The 6,019-nt window shown below is 43.8% G+C and overlaps 1 long non-coding RNA gene across 1 annotated transcript; it reads right to left on the bottom strand.

Moving 5' to 3' along the window:
• Positions 1 to 241: 241 nt before the first annotated feature.
• On the bottom strand, positions 242 to 2,791 carry LOC125698430 (uncharacterized). The gene is made up of 3 exons (XR_007379189.1): positions 2,549 to 2,791; positions 2,304 to 2,360; positions 242 to 1,152 (listed from the first exon to the last, which is right to left on the bottom strand). It is a non-coding gene; the product is annotated as an uncharacterized LOC125698430 (long non-coding RNA).
• Positions 2,792 to 6,019: the final 3,228 nt, after the last annotated feature.

Consider the following 6,019-nt stretch of genomic DNA (forward strand, 5'->3'; position numbering starts at 1 on the left):
TCGGCAAGGATGGGGCACGGGGGTACCCAGAGCCTTGTCAGGCTCAATGCTCTTATGTAGTAGGTTGAATAACAGCACAATGTTTACATTTCCCCTCCTGCCCTGAGTAGTTCGGGAGCTGGACACCTGAAAAGCATGAATGGTTTCTAAAGCAGAGCTAGCGTCAGCTCTTGTTCACTTGACTGTTCCCTACTAGCATTCCTCAAGGGAACAAATGTAAAAGGAAACCCAAACCCAAGGCTTTGCTGCTTCTGAACCTGGATACGCAGAACAGTACAACCAATGGAAAATGCAAGAGCTGCCTCGGTAATTCCAACAACCTGAAGTGCAAGCATTCAGCTGAGAACCTGATCAATTCCAAACAAGAAATAGTTTCTTTCCAGTTTTTTTCACGTTAACATACTGAAACTTAATACTGAAAGTTTTCTAAGCGTGTAAACACTTAGAGTGTAAAAAGAGTATCTATAGTTAATGGCAAAAATATAAACTGAATTTTGCAGGAAGCACACATTCTGTAAGCTCTGGAGAGCAATAAATGAGATTGCAGGAAGCTATATAACAAATGCACAAGAAATATTGGGTGGGGGACAGTAGAAACTAAATTCAGAGCTTTTACCAACAGGATCAGAGGTCATGACTGGAGTTGTTCAATGAAAGAAGAGATGATTTGTCTGATATATGTAGCATTTCTCCTTACTGCTGCCCTCTCTACAAAACATGCCACACTCTCCCATGGCTTTCAGTGCTCACCTGGCTGTGACCCTTGCAGAGCAGATACCTTGGAAACATACATCCCATGATGAGAGCAATGCCCCGTGTCACTCAGTAGGCTTCACTTTAGTCCCTTGTAAAAGAATCATCAACAGCTATTGAACAGCCACAGTTTTCCACTGTTGTCAAATAGGGGTGACCACTCTGTGGTGTAAAAACCCCATTTTGCTATTGCCAGTCTGAATCCCAACACACTTTGAAAACCAGATTGATAGTTTTGAAATCCAGCTTCATCAGCCTCTTCAAAACTCACTTGATTTCCGGAACAGAAAGTCCTAATCCGCTTTGAATCGGTGCATTCCATCTTGTCCCCAGCTCCAGTGGGTGTCAGTCCATCAAATGCTTCTTTGAAAACTGATTCCTTGCAGATGACCACGATCCCTACAGAACAGTATTTAAGAACATTTATTATTTAAAAAGGACTTTCCTTTCCTCCTATATCAACCACATGCTTGAGAATGGGCCTGGGTTTTACCACCACTTGGTGAGAAAAACAGCAAGAAAGAGAAAGGATAATGGGGTGAAAATGACTGGAAATGTATGGATTGAATTTGGGACCTATTTAAATACAATTTGTGACTCCGTGGTATATGCAAACACAGAGAAATGCTTGTGGCTCAAGTGTGTATTTGAATATGGAAAAATGTTTTGCAGCAAACTGTTTCTCTTTAAAACGCAGACAAACTCTGACCAAGTTGCCAGCTGTTTAAACTGTGGTCCCCACAGCAGTCAAAGCAGATGGGCTGTGCCTGCTAGGGAATTTCTGCAAATATTTTCTGCTTCAGCATGATTACCATTGGATGGGATCTGCCACCAAGCATCCTTCCATCACACTGCACACCACTGCCAGGAACAGACCTCTCTCCTTTGCTTGGTGCCACCCAACTGCTCCTGCTGCTTGATATCTTCCCAGTAGTCCTAACCTAGCAGTAATTTGCAAACTTGAATCTTCTGTGTGAAAACTGAGTATCATAAAACTAAAAAAACCCCAAATAAACAACTATTTCTGGAGAATGCATATAAACATAGAAGATGCTCACTACACAAGATCCCAAAGGCTCTTGCAACAGTTCCTCGATTCACTTGCTTGTTTTCCCTTGAAGTGTCCCATCTTTCCAAAACCCGCTGCAGAGCAGGAAACAGGCCAAGCACGAGAGCACAAAGAGCCTTATACAAACATTCTTCCTTATTAAGCAACTGGGCTGATTTTCTCTGTATAAGAGACAAAGCAGATTGAACAAAATGCTTACCTATACATCTCCAAACCCTAGATTGCCTTTGTCACTTTAGCACATGAGCACAAGGCCAAATGAAACACATGTTTACAACTATAATGAGGATTAAGTTTGCACTAAAAAAGTTGAACTACAGTCAAAATTAGATGGTGACATGGGTATTTGCCAACAGCATTAAAAGAGAAATAATGGAGTATGAGGTTTCTGGAATGAATAGAAAATGTATTGTTTAGGGACCTTTTTGGCCACGTATCAACATATGCCAATACTTAAGACTTCTTGTTCTTATTTACTTACTCTGACAATAAAACAATTGTTGTTGTGCGCCAACAGCCTGACAGACTGGTCCTGTACCTTAAGAAATACAGATTGGATATTATTTCTCATGTATCAGCTTCGACCTACTTTTCCAAAAACAGAAATGCAAGATAATTGAGTCCAGAGGAAAGGAAATAAATGAAGGAGGTAATGGATTTTAATAACATACAGCATCAACACGCATTAAAGAAATACATCAAGCAGAGAAGAAAGCTCTCTCCCACCTCCGAAGACTGGGCAGCGTTTGTAGCTTCACCCAGCCCCGGGCAGAGGTTATCAGCAAAGCCTCAACATCAGCAGTGATGGATCTCTCCCCAGTGCCCTCCGTCAGCACAAAGCCAGAGCAGTGAGGTAACCACAGTTGTTCCTATTGCAAAAACAAGAGAAACGATGAATTAAAACCCTAGGAAGTTTTCTCAAAACCGGAGAACTTGAAATGTGTTTGCAGTTGTAATGTTCGGCTTCTTTCTGGGTCTAACCACTTCTCCGTGGTACCCTCCTCTGCCAGGCCACCCCTGCGTTCGGAATGCACTCCCTCCTTGCAATATTTCACACCCAGGAGAGTGCCTCTGTCCTCCAGCCATAATTCTGCAGCTGGAACAGATAGAGACACAAGCCAGAGCTCACTCAATTTAAAAACAGATATTGCTAGTAAAGACATCAGGAAAGCCTTCAATTTTGGAATCATTTTCCCAATGTTCTTTACCACAACGCAGTCCAAGGCAAATTGCTCAGGTGGCCTTTGCATGGTCATGACACAGAGTGGGGCTGGAGGGGAGCTTACGCCATCCATGGCCCTGCTATTTACACTGGGAAAACATTTAGCTCTGTTAACAGCTGGAGGAAAACAGCAAAACTCTCGAGTTGTGTTGTGTCCAGTGAGTTTAATGCTCTGAAAAACTGCTTATGTTATTGAAAAAGTTAAAATGACATCTTTCTCTAACTCACAGAGGTGGACTAAAGCTCAATTCATTCATGTTTTCAGTCAAGCCACCAGCAGTGGGTCTTGTGAGAACGCATGTATCAAAAGCACCACTGATCATTAGTTAACCTTCTCTCAAGATGAACTTTCAAACTCCCTGGTGGAACAATGCTGGCAGAGAACAGTTTGGCAATGATCAAAGTGCTCAGTGGAAACCTTAATATGCACAAGTCCAAGAAGAAGCAGGCAGGGGCCCAGCATAACCCAGCTTGAACCACCAGCTCATCTGCTAGTCCGGGGACAAGGGGAAGAAGAGAGCCTACGCTTCCAAAGTTCCCAGTTTATCATGGCCTACCTACCTGGCCCTGGCCTGAATGGGAAAGAGAATTGAAGCCCCAGTACAGAGAGCACAGAGGAACTTCCCTCTCTATGGAAAACAATGCCAGTACTACGTGTCTCTCAAACAAAACACCTAAGGTTAGACTCTTTGTGGTCAACTGTTCTGTTGGCCTCGTGAATGGAAGAGACCATATCTGACATCAGGAATATTGGCAGTAAGTGGCAACACCTGGGTCCTGAAGGCAGAGAAGATACGCAAGGTCCTGAAGCAATAACTGGAGCCCTGCCAGCTATCTCATCTGTATTTAGATCACAGTCTTCATAAAAGCAGTTTGCTGTCCTCTGAAAGATGGTGATCTCACACCAGCAGCCCCCTGGCTCCCTCTCAGCAGGTATGGGAAGGCAGGAAATAGGGGTTTGCCTCTATCTGATCACTTACAGCCACGGGAGAGATGAAAGGTTCGTGTTTTGTCCCAGAACCACCAAAGGTCACTTCCAGCAAGATCTTCGTGAGATGCAAGTAATTGCCAGTTGAATGTTTTGGATTAAAAAGAGGAAGATTTATCTCTAGGGATATGTATCCCCAAAGAAAAATCTACAGTCTGTGTAGATCCGTAAAGAGAGATGACATCTCTGGATATCGTCACTGTGGTAGTGCATGGTTAGCTCTACGAGCTTGCAGCTCTGGGGCTGTGCAGTCTGAAAGCTCAGGCCAGGAGTCTGTTAGGTCAGGGACAGACCTAAACATCCTGCATCAATAAGCAGGAGAAATAAAGCATTTTCACCATTTTCTAGATATGTGGCACTGGAATGGATGTGATTCGTGCTAGATAACAGAAGAAACCTGCTCAGCCAGCAGAAGATATGACCATGATTCAATTTTCCATGGATTCACCTGTGGCACAGGTCCTTCCACCCCATTGGGGTCTTAAACTGTGCTTGGTTCGGACACCTCCCACTGAACAAAAGCTATAGAGATCCTGGTAGCTGAGTGCCAGCTCCTGAAGGCTATGTAATACAACACCTACAACACCCCTACATTAATGCCTTGTGTCTGTAGGCGTTCTACACACTCACTGCAACTCCTGTAGGTGAGCAGTTCTGCCTGCCCTTAAAAACAAATAAGAGTTCCAATCTCTTACCACCTGCGCTCCAGGATAGCATCCTGCAAATGTTTTTGCTCTGGGAACATGAAGCAACATATGTTAGCATTAACTTTTCTGCCTTTTTATATAGCTATAAACAGATCCATTGACTCCCCCCCTTTTTAATTTTGCAAAAATAAATGCTTTCCTGGACAGTCAGAATTCATTACCGATATAGAGTACAGCTTCCCCTCCTCCTGCCCACAAGAGCCGGAGCAAGGAAGCTCACATGGCATGCAGACCACCCATCTTTGATTGTGGCGAGTAGGGAAAAAGTCTCTCCTTTCATATTAATATTTTCTTGAGACTCCTAAGATCATTTTCCTTAGCAGGATTTTTTTAATGCATCTTCCGTATCATAAAACCTGTTTATTGTTATTTCTCTGAGCCATTTTTATTAGAGAGGTCATTTTACTGAGTTTTATATTAAAGATTCTAACAAAGGCAAATAAAATTACCTCTATAACTAAGTGCACACTGTTATAAGCTTGCATCTGTCCCCATGCCAAGGAGAGGCGTTGCGTTGCAAGGCTGTCCTTGTGAGGACATGGAAGAGAGTCAGGACTTTCAGCAAAGCTCAATACTCCTAACGAGGGCCGAGTTCCTGTGGGAGCTCACCTTCCAGTTCAGCACCATGAGCAGATGGCTTCAACCGGAGCTGTGTGATGTTCATCCTCCTCTTCAGCATCTCGGGGCTAGCATTGCTGTGGACACACTCTGCCATGCATGAAGGGAACTCTTCCAGGGAATGGATGGTTAGGGAACTTCACAAGCATTCACGACTATGAACACACAGACTTTTCTGGATAATGCATAAAAGAGATGTGAGTTTGGGTAAGGGAACGCAGGCTGATGAGTTGATGGTTGGACCAGAGGATCTTAGTGGTCTTTTCCAACATTAATTACTGGATCATTCTGTGACAGTGGCCAGGTGAAGTGACACAGCTCTGTGGCACCTCACTCAAGCAGCCAGCTATCAGTTTACAATAGATCTCCAGGGAATTTCACAAAGAATTCGTGCTATTGAGGTCCCTGCTCCCTCTCCTGCAGGCACCCCTGAAGAGCTGCCCCTGTTCCCAAAGGCAGACTCAAACAGCCCACACAAAACCGTGAAAGCAGCAGGGAAAAGCAACAAAATGCATTGCCCAGAGTGAGCTTGTATTTTCATTTTCTATTTTTTAACAACTCTTTTCTCCCAAAGCTTCATGAAGATGACATGGCAATGAAAAGAAGGGGATTGCTGCTCACACCACGACCCTTCCTGGGTAGGAACCATCCCTCTGAGACTC

The sequence above is a fragment of the Lagopus muta genome, chromosome 10 (genome assembly GCF_023343835.1).
Source record: "Lagopus muta isolate bLagMut1 chromosome 10, bLagMut1 primary, whole genome shotgun sequence".
Classification (NCBI taxonomy): Eukaryota; Metazoa; Chordata; class Aves; order Galliformes; family Phasianidae; genus Lagopus; species Lagopus muta.